Source organism: Babylonia areolata, chromosome 34, assembly GCF_041734735.1.
Source record: "Babylonia areolata isolate BAREFJ2019XMU chromosome 34, ASM4173473v1, whole genome shotgun sequence".
NCBI classification, from domain to species: Eukaryota; Metazoa; Mollusca; class Gastropoda; order Neogastropoda; family Buccinidae; genus Babylonia; species Babylonia areolata.
This window is the reverse complement of record NC_134909.1, coordinates 21,913,408-21,931,550: the sequence shown is the minus strand read 5'-3', so window position 1 is coordinate 21,931,550 and position 18,143 is coordinate 21,913,408. Positions and strand designations below refer to the sequence as shown.

Genomic DNA, 18,143 nt, shown 5'->3' with positions numbered 1-18,143 from the left:
ACAAACCACTGTGCAGTGAAATGAATACAAAAGAAAGGTGAAGGCCGTCATGGCTGCACGGATTAACCCACTCAGTATGGCCAGTCCTCTCCTCTCCTCTACACAGACCCCTCGGATATCCAGTGGGTGTCTGAATGACCCAACCTTTAGCTTCCGTCGTCAGAACTGTGGTATTCTTTGTCAACATTCACCTCTTCAGTATAAGAGCCTTCCGCTTGCAATATTTTGATGATGGTAACTGGGATGAAACGCTGTTAACGTCGTCTCTTTCGCCGTTCGTATGGAGAGAGTTAAGCCGACAGCTCATGCACAATGAACCTTCCATCGATAACAACCTCCTCTCCCAGCTGACCCCCCGTCTCTTCCTACCTCTCACTCATTACGCAGTGCTGAATAGCAACTGGGGGAAAAGGGGGAAGCCCCTCCGTGACCTTGGCGACACAGTATGTGATCGATGACACTTGCACGTAGACTGCATAGCACCTGGAGTGGGTCAGCAGTGTTTGTGCACGCACACAGGGTGTGTGTGTGTGTGTGTGTGTGTGTGTGTGTGTGTGTGCTTGTGTGCGTGTGTGTGTGGAGGAGGCGTGGAGGGAAGGGGGGGGGGTGGTCTTAGGGTGTGTGTGTGTGTGTGTGTGTGTGTGTGTGTGTGTGTATGTCTTGGTGTGTGTGTGCGTGTATCTGTGTCGGTGTCTGTGCATGGGCGTATGTTTATTTGCGTGTGTGCGTGCGTGCGCGCGCGCGCGCGCATGTGTGTGTGTGTTGGTGGGTGTGGGTGTGGGTGTGCGTTCACGGTGCGTGTGTGTGTGTGTGTGTGTGTGTGTGTGTGAGTGAATATATCTGTTCGTATGCTTACCTGTCTGTGTATGCATCGCTGTGCGAGCGTGCGTACGTGCTTGCGCACATGCAATAGTGTGTGTGTGTGTGTGTGTGTGTGTGTGTGTGTGTGTGACTGTGTGTGGAGGATGGTGGTTGGTTGGGTGGGTGAGTGTGTTGAACCAGTAATGGAGGAGAAGGGGGTAGACAAAGAGGAGAAGAAGAAGAAGAAAAAGAGTATGGCTAGCTGTAGTGAAATGAGTTTTTAACAGCCAGTTTCCATTCAATCCTCAACAAGCATATCGTTCACTGGCCTATGAATAGTGTAGAGTTTATGGAATGAACCTGGGCGAAGCATGGTATTGTCGCTCTCTGAACGCCATTATTTAGGTCTCTTCAGGGGGACCGTGAGAGAGAGAGAGAGAGAGAGAGAGAGAGAGAGAGAGAGAGAGATGGAGGAAGATGGGAGAGACAAAAAAAGGGCGAATAGGGAGAGAGAGGAGGGGGAGGGTACAGAGACGGCGGGGGGAAGGGAGGGGGTGAGGGAGAGGGGGAGAAAGACAGAATGAGTTAGAGAGAGAAAGGGGGGATAGAGAGGATAGAGGGGGGGTGAGGGGGGTGAGGGGTCATTATGTATTATCAAATCAAAGATTGAATAGACACAAACTTAATATGTAGATTAAGACAGAAAGTAACAAAAAGGGGGCCGGGGGGTTGGGGGGGGGTGGGGAGGGGGAGAGAGAGAGAGAGAGAGAGAGAGAGAGAGAGAAGCATATTTTGTTGTTGTATCACATTGTGCGAACAAACTAAGTTGAACACACACACACACACACACACACACACACACACACACACACACACACACTACCACACACACACACACACACACACACACACACACAAAAGAAAAACGAACATCTCAACCAGAGAAATTCATTTGTGGTGTGGTGGCCTGGAGGTAACGCGTCCGCCTAGGAAGCAAGATAATCTGAGCGTACTGGTTCGAATCACGGCACAGTCGCCAGTACTTTCTCCTCCTCCACTAGACCTTGAGTGATAAGAAAATCAAATAAAACAAACTGCGAACAAAAAAAAAAAGAAACAAAAAAAAGGGGTGATGCTATCAGTGCAGTGATGAGCTCTCCCTGGGGAGAGAGAAACAGAAAAATTTGTTGTAACAAAAATTAGCAATGTGGTTCGTCCGTCGGGATCGACGAGGACCATCTAGTCATCCTGGGGGTGGGTGGGTTGGGCTCTGAGGGTGCGCAGATGACTGGTCAGGCCAATCCGCGCCCGGAAGGTTCTGATGCAGTGTGGACAGGGGATGGTGGCGGCTGTTGGGGACTTGCTGGCACTGCTTTTCCTGGCCTGTCTGCGTTGCTCTGATGCAGCGATTCTGTCGGCCTCACAGGATTTGGCGCCTTTGTGGACAGCTGAACGTCACTTTGGTCTGTTCATTGCATTCAGCTCCCATGTGTCGTGGCTGATGTTGAAGGCCTTCAGAGAAGCTTTCTGAGTCTCTTTGAAGCGCTTCTTCTGGCCTCCATGGGAGCGCTTGCCATGTTGGAGTTCGCCGTACAGCAGTTTCTTGGGGAGCCGGTGGTCTGGCATGCGAACTACATGGCCTGCCCAGCGCAGCTGGGCCTGCATCAAGATGGTGTAGATGCTGGGCAAGTTTGTACGAGTGAGCACCTCTGTGTCAGGGATCTTCTCTTGCCACTTTATGCCGAGAAGTTTTCTGAGCCTGGTGGTGTGGAAGTGGTTCAACTTTTTGGCGTGGCGTTTGTAGACCGTCCATGATTCACATCCATAGAGCAGTGTGGTGAGAACTATGGTCTTGTATACTTTGAGCTTCGTCTCCAGGGTGATGCCTCTCCTGTTCCAAACGCTCTTATGGAGTCTGCCGAAGGCAGCGCTGGCTTTGGTGAGTCTGGCATTCACCTCGTCGTCGATGACAACTGTTCGAGAGAGTGTACTGCCCAGGTATGTGAACTTGTCTACCGCGTTCAGTCGTTGCCCGTTGATGAAGATGTTTGGTTCAACGTAAGGTTTTCCTGGAGCTGGCTGGTGCATCACCTCAATCTTCTTTGTGCTGATTGTGAGGCCAAAGTTGTCACAAGCAGCAGAGAACTTGTCGACACTGTGTTGCATGTCAGCTTCGGAGGCAGTTTTGAGAGCGCAGTCATCAGCAAACAGGAAGTCGTTGACGGTGTCTGTCCTCACCTTGTTTTTTGCTTGAAGCCTCCTGAGGTTGAAGAGTGAGCCATCTGTGCGGTACCTGATGCCATTGCCTACGTCAGCGTCTCTGAAGGCATCTGTCAGCATGGCTGAAAACATGAGACTGAACAGGGTGGGGGCAAGAGCACACCCTTGCTTGACTCCGTTGGAGACAGGGAATGGTTCTGAAGTCTCTCCGTTGTCTCAGACTCGGGCCAGCATCCCATTGTGTAGTTGCCGTATGATGGTGATGAACTTTCTGGGACACCCGTACTTCGCCATGATTCTCCAAAGGCCATCTCTGTTAACAGTATCGAAGGCCTTGGTCAGATCGACATAGGTGGAGTAAAGGTCGGCGTTCTGTTCCTGACACTTCTCCTGGAGCTGCCTGGCAGCAAACACCATGTCGATAGTCCCGCTTTCTTTCCGGAAGCCACACTGGCTCTCTGGTAGGAGACCTTGCTCAAGGTGCGCTATGAGATGGTTGAGTAGCACTCTGGCGAGAGTCTTGCCTGCGACGGACAGCAGGGATATTCCATGATGGTTGTCACAGGCCTGACGATTTCCTTTGCGCTTGCACAGGTGTATGATGGAAGCGTCTTTGAAGTCCTGTGGAACTGCCTCATGCTGCCAGATGAGCTGGAACAGCTGATGAAGCTTCTCAGTCAGCGCCATACCACCTTCTTTGTAGACCTCAGCTGGAATGGAGTTTGAGCCAGGGGCTTTGCCATTGGATAGCAGACGGATAGCTTTCTGGGTCTCATCCAAAGTTGGAATGGCATCCAACGACTCACTGACTGGCACCTGGGGAAGTCGGTCGATGGCTTCACCATTGATGGTGGAGGGGCAGTTCAGTACGCTGTCAAAGTGTTCAGCCCATCTCTCAAGGATCCCGCCCTTGTCAGTGATTAGGGTAGAACCATCAGCACTGAGGAGTGGAGCAGAGCCAGAGGTGGTGGAACCGTAGACTTCTTTCAGGCCGTTATAGAAGTTCTTCATGTCGTTCCTGTCAGCAAAGCCCTGGATCTCATCAGCTTTGTTGCTCAACCAGGAATCCTGCATCTGCCGCAGCTTCAGCTGGATGGTGCTGCGTGCGCTCTTCAGTATGTCTTTCTTTGACTGTGACTTGGGATCTTCAATGTGGGCTCTGTAGGCTTGGCGTTTGTCTTCCAGCAGCTGCTTGATTTTAGTGCAGTTCTCATCAAACCAGTCTTTGTGCTTCCTGACAGAAGGCCCCAGGCACTCCATGGCAGTGTTGTACACCGTATCATGCAGTGTGCCCCATGCTGCCTCCACATTCTGGTTGTCCAGCACGGTGGACTCAAGGCGTTCCTCCAGGGTGTCAACAAAGCTCTGCTTGATGTTGCCTAGCTCCAGCTTGTTGACATTCAGGCGTTTGAGTGCTTTCATGCCCTGAGGCCGTCTCTTGCGCTGGATGAGGAGATTGAGTTTGGAGACAATAAGGCAGTGGTCTGTCCAGCACTCGGCGCCGCACATGGCCCTCGTGACTCGTACGTCCTGCCTGTCCCTCTTCCTGACGATGACAAAGTCGATGAGATGCCAATGCCCAGAGCGAGGATGCATCCATGACATCCTGTTACGGGTAGGTAGGCAGAAGATGGTGTTTGTGATAAGAAGGTCGTGCTCGGCACATGTCTGGAGAAGTAGTTGGCCATTGCTGTTACAGTTACCAACCCCATGCTTCCCAATCACGCCTTCCCAGGAGGTGCTGTCACAACCAACTCTCGAGTTAAAGTCACCAAGAATGATGAGCTTGTCTGCGTTGGGAACAGTGGTGATGACAGCGTTCAGGTCCTCGTAGAACTTGTCCTTGATCTCATCTGGGTTGGTCATGGTGGGCGTGTAGGCGCTGACAATGGTGGTAAACTTCTTCCAGTTGCATAAAGGGAGTTTCATCGTCATCAAGCGATCGTTCACTCCTTTCGGGGGGCCAGCCAGCTTGCCAACGAGGGTTGTCTTCACTGCAAAGCCAACTCCAGCCCCACGTCTCTCTTCAGGTCCGCGACCACTCCAAGAGAAGGTGTAGCCTGTGCCTCGCTCACAGAGTTCGCCTTCTTCTGCCAGTCTGGTCTCACTTAAGGCAGCGATGTTGATGTTGTACCTGGCTAATTCACTCGCAATGAGCGCTGTGCGTCTCTGTGGTCTGGCTGAGTCGCCTCTGTCCAGAAGCGTACGCACGTTCCAGGTGGCAATGGTCAATGGGGTGCTCCTTGTTTTCTTCTTTCTTTCCTTTGTGTGTCGACCGCTTGAGTAGGGTCCCGTCAGCTGCGGTATGCTGACTAGGTGGTGTGGAGCAGGCAATGTTTAGGGCACCTTTTCTAGGCCCTTCCTCATGCCATGGAGGTGAGCAGTGCTGTCCTGAAGAGGGCTGCTCAGTCGATCAGGGGGCTGCCGATCTCCACTGCTGCTCCAGTCGGTGAAAAACGACCCTATGGCCTGAGCCGCCTGTGTGCAGGTCCGCGGCTACGACTGCCATTGTACCCACACCTGTCGCTTCGTCGCTCACCTGTCGCCACAGGGCTTGGGGAAAATGATGGTATGGGATGAAGGATGATTGATGACTTGCGCGATGACTTTGTTTATAGTGAGAAGGAGTTGCGCACCGTCGACCTCACTCTCTTGTCCGAGACCGCCTGTATCCAGTGGCAAGACGAGGTCAAGACGACTGGAGATGGAAACGGATGCAGTGGATGACCAGGATGTCCTATGTGCCTCATCCTGCCCTCAGCACTCCACAGTGCTCTGCTGCAACCGCCTTCCTCTCCGTTGAACCATGAAGGTTTCTTCCGCAGAGTCCACCGGATCCAGTCTTCACATGCTTGGGTAGACAAGCCCTAACTCACCGAGGGTTTGAGACCCGTCGGCTACCCTCACCTAGTTTAGCCAACTTGTCAAAGCCGTTGCCCGGGGGTTGGGCGCTGCCGCATGCTAGCAGCTTCTAGAACCCATAGGTGAGAGCTGGGTGCTGGTGGGGACCAACAGAGGACGAACCACTCCCGGAAGAGCGTGACAAGCCCCCCCTCTAGAGGTACTACCCGTCCCGTGCACCCCCTAACCCCCATATATATATATATATATATATATATATATATATATATATATATATAAGAAATACAGGTTTAAAAATATTTTGTTCATTTGGATCGCTCACTGACGTGTTAAGGGTTTCAAGTGTTGCTACACTCCCTTTCAGCGTGACGTGTGAACAGACCAGCGTGGCATGCGGGTCCAGCTGTGTCCTCAGAACGTCCAACATCATGCAGGACTGGGCTGGCTATTACAACGTCACCATGGCAACACAGACCCAGGCTGTCTCCTTCACCTTCCGTCTTCAGATGCAAAGTGAGAGAGAGACAGAGAGAAGGAGAGAGAGAGAGAGAGAGAGAGAGAGAGAGAGAGAGAGAGAGAGGAAAAGAGAGACAGACAGACAGAGTCAGAGACAGAGAAAGAGACAGAGACAGAGAAAGAGAAGAGAAGAGAGAGAGAGACAGAGAGAGAGAGAGAGAGAGAGAGAGAGAGAGAGAGAGAGTGAGAGAGAAAGAATGAAGACAAGACATTACTTTTTATCTGAGAATGGTGGATAAGCACTGAGGTGCTAAAAACTATATCCAGTCTGCAAACTAAATAGGGTCTGTTCGACATGATACCAACTGACAAAGACGTGTACATTTTTTTAACATTGTATAAAAGAAACGCATGAATGGCATGAAGGTGAACATGTCACATGAACGCATGCAGAGCTGACCAGTGTAAAGTGAAACACTAAAAAAATGTATTGCAGAATGAAAGATCATAGAATAGGGATGATAAAATGAAAACTACTAGAAATGTATGATAAGAACATATATGTACTGATACCATACGTAATGAAAAGTATGAGTACATATTGTGTTGTTGAGTATCGCATCGTGTTTCAACAAAACGACACACGTGTGTGTACGGAAAGCAACCATGCAATTGAAACCGTTAGATTTTTTTTCTAATGATTGGTAAGCAGACTGGTAAAAAGTTTATATATAAAGCTTAATGCCCTGATTGTTCCAGAGCATCACAATCAGATGGACACAAGCAAACCGAACATTTTGAGACCTAATGGATTCATTCATTGATTGAATAATTGATTGACTGGTAAAAAGTTTATATATAAAGCATAATGCCCTGATTGTTCCAGAGCTGTTTGTGTTGAAACTGTTGAACTGGAACTGTCTGCCAATGCTTCCAATGGCGCTGCAAACAGTACGTGTGTTTCTATCTCCGTAAATCAAGGAAATTGTGAGGGAAAAAACAACTACTCTGCGCGTACCTACCGCCCCCCCCCCCTCCTCATGCGCTCACACACACACACACGAACACACACACACACACACACACACACACACACACACACACACACACACACACACACAACGCTGCTGCACAGAAAAAACAACACAATCAGATGAACAATCAGGGGGCCAAACCATCTAAGATGTACAAGATATGTGTGGAGGAAAAAACAACAAATACATTAACGACTTTCTAATTAATAGATCTATATATACACTTTGGGATAGACATCGTTTGTGTTATTTGAAATTAGATGCTTTTGTGTTCAGATAATACTCTAAACTCAGCATTATTTCATTTACGTAATTACAAGTCCGTCATATATTGTGTAGCCTTGCCACATACAATGTCGCCATGTATTGTTTGTCTTTTACCCATTTTGATTTTTCCATGTGCCCTCATGGGGAATTTTTGGAATGAATCTTGACTTGAATTGACTTGACTTGATATGACTTGACACGAACGACTAAAGAAGCCACAGCCGTCCTTAATTAAAGACTGTTCACTGAGTGTGCTAAGGATGTGCTTTTGGTGTTCCAGACACAGGGCCGTATGAAGAGCTGAAGCCGATTGACATAGGACTGGTCTGTGTACAGTGCCATGTCTCCACCTCCACACACCTCGGGTAATACTCCTGTGTGTGTGTGTGTGTGTGTGTGTGTGTGTGTGTGTGTGTGTGTGTGTGTGTGTGTGTGTGTGTGTGTGTGTGTGTGTAAACCTTGTTGTTAACACACATATATCGAAGCATGTTGTCTCTTGTACACATCGAGTTCCTTATGAAATAGTCTCTCTGCGTATAATTTTTTTTGCCATAAATACCCATTGCATTCTGACATGTATGCAGTGGAGAGACTTTTTTGTTTGCAAAATGCTAATGAATAGATGTTTGTCTTCGGAGGTTTTGTTGTTGTTTTGTCTCTTATGTCTCCCTACAAAGGTATCCTATCACCGATGAGTTGCGATTTAACTGTGAGCACAATGTTAAACGGGTTTCACATTATGCAGAATACATGAAGCAGTAAATATGTACCCCTGCAGGGTTCCCTACAATTAACACATGTTGTCATGCCTTGTGAACACACTTGTGTAAACAATGTTAATAATCCAGTGTTCGCGCGCGCGCGCGTGTGTGTGCGTGCGTGCGTGCGTGCGTGCGGTGTGTGTGTGTGTGTGTGTGTGTGTGTGTGTGTGTGTGTGTGTGTGTGTGTGTGTGTGTGTCCGTTGTAAACGTTAACATTGTCATGTTCTCTGGATAAATCTTCGTCTGCCAATACTAAATTCAGATTGAAAATAGTGGGGGAAAAACTCTACAGTCATACCAATATTGGGTTGTGTGTCTTCCGGATTAAACTGTATTTCCGGATCATAAACGGTTTATTTCGTTGTGGATCTGAATATACCAAAAACAGCATGATTTAAACGGCATGATCATCTCGAATACCGTAACCAATTTATCAAGCTGATTAAAAAAGATGTTTAGATATCAATCTTAAACGTCATTTGAAGACTCGGATTAATGCTGGGAGTAAGACTGTTTACTCTTGACTCGAATGTTGTTCGTTTTGAATCTGATTTTATGGATTTTTTTTTCCTTTTACCCAAAGCTTTATAATATCAAGTACAGAATACATTTCAACGATTTTTTAAAAATTTTATTTATATCATTTTATTTATTCATTTTTTTCAAGTGTGTATCACAATTGTCTTGAAGACCTCGCTTTCTTCTTTTCTCTAGACACACTTATGTACACGTGCATGCAGTTTTAACTGGTCGTTCTATTGTTCTGAAAAGTGATACACTGGTTCATTTCAAGGATCTGAATTAACATGTCATTCTTTCTCATCCACACCATGTGTCTTTTTGGTTTTGTCGATTTGCTTGATTTGCTCTCTCTCTCTCTCTCTCTCTCTCTCTCTCTCCCTCTCTCTCTCTCTCTCTCTCTCTCTCTCTCTCTCTCTCTGTCTCTGTCTCTGTCTGTCTGCATCAGACACAGGTCTGTACAGCAGTATAAAGCACACGAATACCAGAGGAACAGCAAGACTTGCTGAAAATCTCAAAACCCTGTGGCGAAGAGGATCCCACAGAGAAATCAGAGGTCCCATAAAACATATACCAATAGCAGATCAGACTCTCCTATGAATTCGTTTCCACTTGTCTCGCCCCCGTCCTACCCCCAGAGAGTACCAAATTCTAGGGAATATTACTCCTTACCATTCAAACAAAACCAAGAGCGTCGTCCTGTTGGTCAGATATCAGAACATGCACCCCCACCCATGCACTCATCTTACCATTTTCCACCTCTCATTCCAAAATCACAAAGAGATGAACCCCCGTTTTCCATGCCTCCTAAACACACTCATCAGTTCCAATATTACAATCACCCAAATCAAAATATCACCACCTCATACAACAGTAACCATGGAGCTAATATCCGTCCAAACATCTCCCAGAGACAAGAAACGGGAAATCCTGCAATGCCTGTGAATTATGACACATACACTGATGAACTATTTAAGATGGCATCAAAAATATTGTCATTCCAACAACACTTCCACCCCCACTATTATGGTACACCTGTGTGAGTTTTCTCATCAACATAGCCCTGATGATTATGACCTTAGTGGTCGGCAGGGCTATAAACAACATAGATTGATTTGATTTCTCATCAATATCATCTGTCTAACTGGGTGTTGTTATACTAAAATATAAATTCATATATACTTATAATATATTCATATATTTATATATTAATAGCATTCTGGTATACAAATGTACATAGACAATTATGTGAATCATGCGTGTGATATGTATAGTTCTGCGAATGTTCACACGCTCGTGCAGCAAGTGCGTGGGTGCGGTAAGTGCACATTCGCGTGAACGTTCATTCGTGTGTGTGTGTGTGTGTGTGTGTGTGTGTGTGTGTGTGTGTGTGTGTTGCGGACACACTCGTGATCTCGTAATGCACATGAGGTTGTCATAGTTTGGCGGACCAAAACTATATTCAGCGCAAATTACGTGAGTTGTGCGGACGCAGTATATATTATTGACCTTATTACTTGCTATATTTGAATTGTATTCTATGTGACTTCTTATTTGATGACGGTGAAAACTTGGATATATAATTGACCTAATTACTTGGTGTATTCGACTATATTCTATGTGACTTGTTATTTGATAGGTTGTTTAATCAGTGGTTAAGTAGTTAAGTATATTGCACACTGTGTACTTTTGGAGGTGCCCTTTGGTACTTCTTGTGTCTTTTTCTCTCCTTTCCATTGTACCATTGTATCATAACATTAATAGTCATCTTTGATACTGTTGTATTCACTTTTTCTGTTCCATGACTAAAACACTCAACACTTGGCCAATATCCGATGGTTTTAAAGTAGGTTTTCTGAATATTAATCATATCGTCAACAAACTCGCTGATGTATCCCATGTCCTTTCAAACTCAGGAAAACAGTTTCACATATTCGGATTTGCTGAATCAAGACTAACAGACCATATACAAGACTCTGATTTACTACTACCAGGCTATTGTATTATTCGTAATGATCCGAAATGTTCTAGGAAACAGGCCTTATTGTATATGTTCAACAAAACATTTACTTTAAACGAATTGAATCACTCGAAAATTATCAAGTTGAATCTGTATGGATCGAAATACGCTTTAAGAAATCAAAACCTATCCTTCTCGGCTTTATCTATAGAAATCCAGCTGAACATGTAGATTGGATAGACAAGTTTATGTTTATGATGGAAGAAGCTTCTTTGTCTTCAAGTGAAATAATACTATTAGGTGACTTTAATATTGACTTACTCAAATCAAACAAACACTGAACAAAACTTTATGAATCATTTCACCTAACGCAGTTAATTGACATACCTACGAGAGTTACTGCAGCGTCAAAAACACTTATAGATCATAATTATATACGCTTCATCTATAAACTCCATAACAGAAGTATGTTCCCCAACGTTTGGCTGCAGTGACCATTCCCCTATATGTTTCACATGGTCCAAACGAGGTGTAAAAATTCCTGCAAATAGACATAAAACCGTTTGCCATAGAGATTTTAGACAATTTGATAAGGATTTATTTCTACAGAACTTGATACATTCCAATATGTCAGCTTTTTATCAGTTCTCTAATCCTGAAGAAGCACTGGAGGTTTGGTATCACAATTTTCTTAATGTATATGATAAACATGCTCCATTCATACCAAAACGTGTCAAAAGCTATCCTAAACAGCCGTGGATGACTAAAACCATTGATGATAAGATTAAGGAAAGAGACTCGTCTCTCTCAGAAGGTAAGAAAGATGAATTCAGAAAACAACGTAATCTTGTAAATGCTTTGAAACGTTCAGAAAAAAAAGAATTATTTTCAAGAACTTATTTCCACAAAATCCAATAATAAATTGATTTGGAAAGCCATAAATCAGTTAAATAATAAACATAATATCACGCAATCCACAACAACTAACGACATATCAGCAGAAAACCTAAATACACATTTTTGTAATGTAGCTAACTCAACAGTAGGAACAAACATGTCATCCCTTAATTCACTTGATATTCTCGAAACCTTTTGTAACACTAAAAAATATTTCATCACACCTTGATATCCCTCTTATGGATGTACATGAAGTTTACTATGCTCTTTCCCACTTAAAGCAAACAGGTTCAAAAGGTATTGATGGTATAGATGGAAAGATATTAAAACTCTCTGCTCCTATAATTGCCGAAACACTTACTTATGTCTATAACCAATGTATCACAAAAAAAGATAATTCCTAAATCTTTTAAAGTCGCGAACGTAGTACCAATTTTTAAGTCAGGAGACCGTACAGACCCTTTCAGTTACAGACCAATTTCAATTTTATCAATATTGTCAAAACCTTTAGAAAAACACATTAACAAACATATCCTTAATCATTTCAATCGCTACAAATTATTTCATCCAAATCAGTCTGGTTTCAGGTCCAAGCACTCCTGTCATACAGCACTCACTAACTTAGTCGAACAATGGCTCACAAATATTAACAATAATGAAATTACTGGTGTTCTCATGGTGGATTTTATGAAGGCATTCGATGTGATAGACTTTTGAAAAAACTAAAATTATATGGCTTTTCTGGAAATACACTTGACCTCATATCTTCTATCAGACAGAAGACAAATTGTACCTATGAATGAATCCCAATCCTCTTTACAGTCTATCTATTACGGAGTTCCTCAAGATTCAATTCTTGGTCCAATATTGTTTTCTGTTTATATAAATGATTTGCCTCTATTTATTAATGCATTATGTGAGATGTTTGCAGACGATACAACAATACATACAAATCACACTACAATAGACAAAGTGTACTATGCTCTGCAACAAAGCATTAATGATATAGTTAGATGGTCCAATTTAAATCACATGCGTCTCCATCCAAAGAAAACGAAATGTCTCATACTCACCACCAGACAGAAACGCCAACATTTTTCACACATTCTTCCACCCTTTTCCATTAATGGTCATCCAATAGAAGAAGTTGATAATCATAAAATTCATGGAGTCACCATCGATAACGACTTATCTTGGTCCAGTCATATTATGTCATTATGCAAAACCCTATCCAAAAAGATGTATCAGCTTTCCATTATTAAACATTTTCTTGATTTGCATTGTAGAAAATTATTCTTTTTTGCTTATATTGAATCACATATTAACTATGCGTCAACACTCTGGGATTCAGCTAGCGATAATATACTAAAACCTTTACTAAGTCTGCATAGACGAGCTCTTAAATTAATCCTTCTGAAATCTTCATCACTTACTGCTGACAACTACAGACATTTAGATATTCTTCCCCTAAAGCTTAAACTTTAATACAACAAAGTAGTTTTTTATTTTTAAAATCATGTCTAATTATGCTCCATCTTTGAGAGATAGATTTCCCACCACGCTAGTCCGCCAGACCAACAAGATTAAGATCCCCATTCCAAGAGTAGATCTGTTTAAATCCAGTCTCATTTATTCAGGAGGCTGTTTATGGAACAATATTTCATCCAATCTTAATGTTCAGAAAAGCATTCAGGAATTCAAAAAACATTACCATACACACCTCATGGACAAATATGGGAGGGGCTGTACTTTTTTCTTTTTCTTTTTTTTTTTGGGGGGGGGGGGGGGGGCGGGGGGGGGAGGGATGGTTTGATCTTTTTCCTTCATGATATGATGATGTTTGTATCATGATTATGTAGATGTACGTGTTTATTATGTAGATGTGCATGTTTAAATGTGAATGTGAATGTCATGTCTTTATCTCTTCATCTCTTTGCTACTTTGTGGATGTTTTGATTCATTTTCAATATCCATTCGCCCTGAGGGCTGGATGAAAAAAGCACATGTATGCTTATTCCACTTCCCTCAATAAAAATCTTCGTTCGTTCGTTCGTTCGTTCTCTCTCTCTCTCATCTATTCTCTCACATTATTCCTTCTCTCTTTTTTTCCAGGAACAGAGGGTGCTTATGAAAATGCAACTTAAAGATCAGTGTCTGGTTCTGTCACTTTGACAGTGAATGTCAAGTTGGAATGGATAATCGTCTGGACTATGATGATGGTAATGATGGTCATTTGTAGTGGAAGCAGCGACAGAAGCAGCAGCACGAGGTGGAGGAGCAGCAGTTGTAATAGTAGGAACAGCAGCAGTAATAATAGTTGTTGCACAATAACCAGTTTGCAAAATAGCTGTTTCTGGGAGGAGAGAGAGAGAGAGCTTACAGTGTGAATATTGGTAGAAAGAGCATCAGGGAAAAGTCTTGAACTCCCTGTGAATGATATATCGACACAAAGTTTCTTCGAGATTCTGAATCCCAAGCCCAGTGTGTCTGATACAGAAGGATTGAAACACATCAAGGTACCGTGTGCACTTTGAATTCCTCAGAAGATTCCATCAGACACGTTGTGTGAGGGAGGGACATGTTGAACTGGCCTTTGAGGGGCCCAGTAGATGATTCACTATATGCTGTTATTGGGTGATGGTTAAATCCAGGTCGCAATAACGGAAGAGGTGTCTAGGTGTATCTGAGTTTACCCGTGTGTGTGTGTGTGTTTACTTGCCCACGTGCATGCGTGCGTGTATGAGTGCATGTGTGTGTGTACGTGTGTGTGCACGTATGTGTGTATGTGTGTACGATTCCGTCCCAATTTTAACATAATATTATTTCTATATACTTTTAATTTGCAGTTATGACTTCCTGGAAAACCTTTTGTAACCCGCTACCATGAATTTAGGCAGAAATCGCCTTTCATAGTTTTTGACAAAGGAGAAAAAAATTCCAGGGGTTCAGATTATCCAGATTTAGATTTTAGAAAGTGTATAGCCATGTGACTTGTTCTCTGTATGTTACAAATGCTCTGAAATAAAGAAGAAAAAAAGAAGAAAATAATTATGATAATAATGATAATCATAACAATAATATAAGAATACTAATGATAACAAAATCATTTATTTGACATTACTGCATGGGGTTAAATGATAGCAAAGTACTAGTGACGGTCTAAGTGGAGACAATCTGCATGAATTTAGCGTTCCTTAAAATCATCTCCCTTTAGTGTTGTGGACGATGAGTTACAAAATGTCACGATTACAGTTTATTCTTTTGATATTTTTTTTTTATGTACTTGTTTTCAATTCTGAGTAAAGGTAATACGTACACACATTGTATATATCTCACCCCAACTTATATCTGTACAGGATGTGTCAGGTGAGAAGTTTTTCGTTTGTTTTTTTGTAGTTTTTTTCCTTTCTTTTTTTCTTTTTTTTTTCTTTTTAGATAAGTTTGTTGTTTTGAGGTTGTTGTTGTTGATTATCATTTGAGTAAATGTTCGAATACCTTTTGAGTTTCGATTGTTTAAAAACAAAAATTGACCATAAACCAGTCATTGTATCTGTCATTAGTGGCGATCACCTTTCCTTTAGTTGATAAGGGTCATTGAAAGTTCATGTGAAATTCATAATGCTTACGAGTTGTGACATAAGTGTGGTGGGATTGAAAATAGCTTCCATTTTGTTCAAAAGTATCGTAATAGAGGATGAAAAATGACTGATATCAGATTAGGAAATGATATTCGATAGTTAAAGACACTGAAATATAGGTCTTGGAGATTAATCATATGCTACACATGGCTGTTACTGCAGTGTCTGTTTTGTGCTGTTATTTATGTGACCAAGTGCTATGCTTGCTCCAATATTTGCCTCACGCACAAGTTGTATTAGCTTGCCTCACGCACAAGCTGTATTAGCTTGCCTCACGCACAAGCTGTATTAGCAGACAACAGTTTTCCCTCCTAACTCATGCACAGGATTGTGTGACGTCACTCCGCTTACATCATTTTGTCCTCGCCAGACTACCTGCTCGACCAGTGTCGCGTCGCGGTACGTCATTGGCTGAGAAGAAACTTGTGTTTCTGTTCCACCGTAATTAATTAATACCTCTTTTGGCAGGTCAGTAAACTGCAAGTATTATATACTGGCAGAATCGTCGCAATTCCATCTTTAAGTCTGTTCCATTTATGTTTGCCTACGTTACACTGATTTAACGCAGTTTGTAATTTTCAGCGACGAGCTCGTTAAAACTGACCCTGTTCAGGTGACTTAAATTAAGATTATAAATTCATCTTAAATAACCAACATTTCATTTTATACTCATTATAAAGTAGGTGTTGAGCTCTTTCTTTTGCAACTAATTCGACGTAAATCGGTTCAGGAATCATTTAGAAATCTGTCGCTGAACACCTTTAAACAAAAACAGTTGTCATCGGATTTTTCGTGATTAGTGACGATCTGCTTGCAGCACACGTGACGGACTTTGCGGTCCGCTAAACTTGCATAAATTGGCACAGGGAGTGATGAGTGGTCATTTCATTCCTGGTCAGTCATCTGACCAGAGCCTGCTCTCTCTCTCTCTCTCTTGCTGCGTCGAGCAGTGTGTTGTGTCGTGTGTGCCCCCACAACGGCTAACACCTCGCTACGTATTGCTGTAAGTACTAGTGTGTAGAATGTGTTGATTTGTAAATTGTATTGTTCGACACAGTACTTGTGTTCATATGAGCATGTTCAGTTATTGCTTTGTTTAGTTAATTATCTGTTCAGTTATTGCTTTGACATGTTAGTCACAACTGGGCTATGATTGATCTAGAAAATCGCCATGTCCTCATATGCTCGTAGCAGTATTCCATTTGAGTCTTCTTAACGTCACAGTCAATGACGTCTCTGGACACAGATAGCTTGTTCCAGAATGTTCTAGTGAGTGCATAACGTTCATTCACCACTTAATGGTTAAGCCATGATGATTCTTCACTTACTATCTGGTCTATCAGTTTGCCAGTATTATATCTAAGCCACTGATTCTATTATCTTGTTTATTATTTATGTATTATTTTACATGCTGATATCAATTGTACTGCTACAGTGTGCTCAGTACTCTAAGATGTGTGTAGTATTCTGCTGTTGTGATTACAAGATAGTGTTTGATTAATATCAGTTATTAGTTAAAACCACCTGATATGTATCAGTCTGTTAATTGTAATTTAGTTGTCATGCTGTCTCCTATACCGCTTACTCCAGTATAGTGCCACATGATAACTGATTCATTTGAGTCACTCTGACACAGTATAAGCTTTACCTACTCTATACTGTCAGTGTACTTTCACCAAGTCAGCATCGCTTCAATCACTTTAACTGCACTATTTAAATGTATTAGAAATGTCATTTGATGTCAGTGTTTGGTCTTCACACATATGCATTATGTTGTGGCGTATCCCAAACCCGAGTGATAGTCTTTCCATGTAATATGTATACATGTGCTTTACTATTCACTTGTGTTGACATGTTGTGCTTATGACATTTGTTTGTGTCATTCCAGGCACTGTCTTCTTCTTCTTCTCATTGTCTTCTCCTAGTTGTCTTCTTCTCTTTTTATCTTCTCTTTCTTATGTTATCTTCTTAGTTTTCTTTTCTTATGTTCTTATAACTATTGTAAATAAACCAATAGAAAACCCCATTTGTGACTGGCCTCTATATGTTCCTGGCCTGTGCGTGGGATCTTGCCTATCCTTTCAATTAATCATATTTAGTTAAGTCTTTTGTGCTGTACCCTTGAACAACCACTCGGAGCGTGGCTACATTTATTACTTTTATGTTTGTAGCGTAGTAATGGTTTGTTTTTTGTCGTTTTTTTATTACTACATTGGACGACTTTGGTAACATTCTTTGAAACTAAAATTCGGCGGAAAAGATGTAAACTTAAGGGTAGATTGAGTTGATGGCTGGACATAAAAAAAGTATGTATATATATATATATATATATATATATATATATATATATATATATATATATATATATATATATATTGTTGATCTTGTATAGCTTGTCCATCAGTCATAATATAGTTGTGACTGGTGATTATATGATTGGCAAGGCTTGTTTAAGAAATGTGGTCTGCCATTTCCTATTGACTGTGTTATCATGAAAATAAATCAGAAGAAAAACCCCCAGTAATGCTGTCTGTTTTCTTTGATTGGAAAGTAAAAGTAATCTACCACCTGACTTTCAGATAAAACAGACGTTGTAAATATACTCTACATGTATGTATGTATGTATGTATGTATGTACGTATGGGTGCGTTTATTTACTTACTTATGTATGCATCTATGTAATAAGTTAACTTCTTATTTTCATTTCATTATACATAAGAAAGAGAAG

At 42.3% G+C, this 18,143-nt stretch overlaps 1 protein-coding gene and 1 long non-coding RNA gene across 4 annotated transcripts in view; both read left to right on the top strand.

Moving 5' to 3' along the window:
• The window catches only part of LOC143277677 (uncharacterized), an 18,914-nt gene extending 10,405 nt beyond the window's left edge, over positions 1–8,509 (top strand). The window contains exons 2-4 of the long non-coding RNA XR_013053767.1: positions 6,248–6,396; positions 7,226–7,290; positions 7,921–8,509. This is a non-coding gene — a long non-coding RNA (uncharacterized LOC143277677). The remainder of the gene's footprint in view (positions 1–6,247; positions 6,397–7,225; positions 7,291–7,920) is intronic.
• Positions 1–18,143, top strand: part of LOC143277326 (uncharacterized) — a 329,350-nt gene that overhangs the window by 138,489 nt on the left and 172,718 nt on the right. The gene's annotated exons all lie outside the window — the stretch shown is intronic.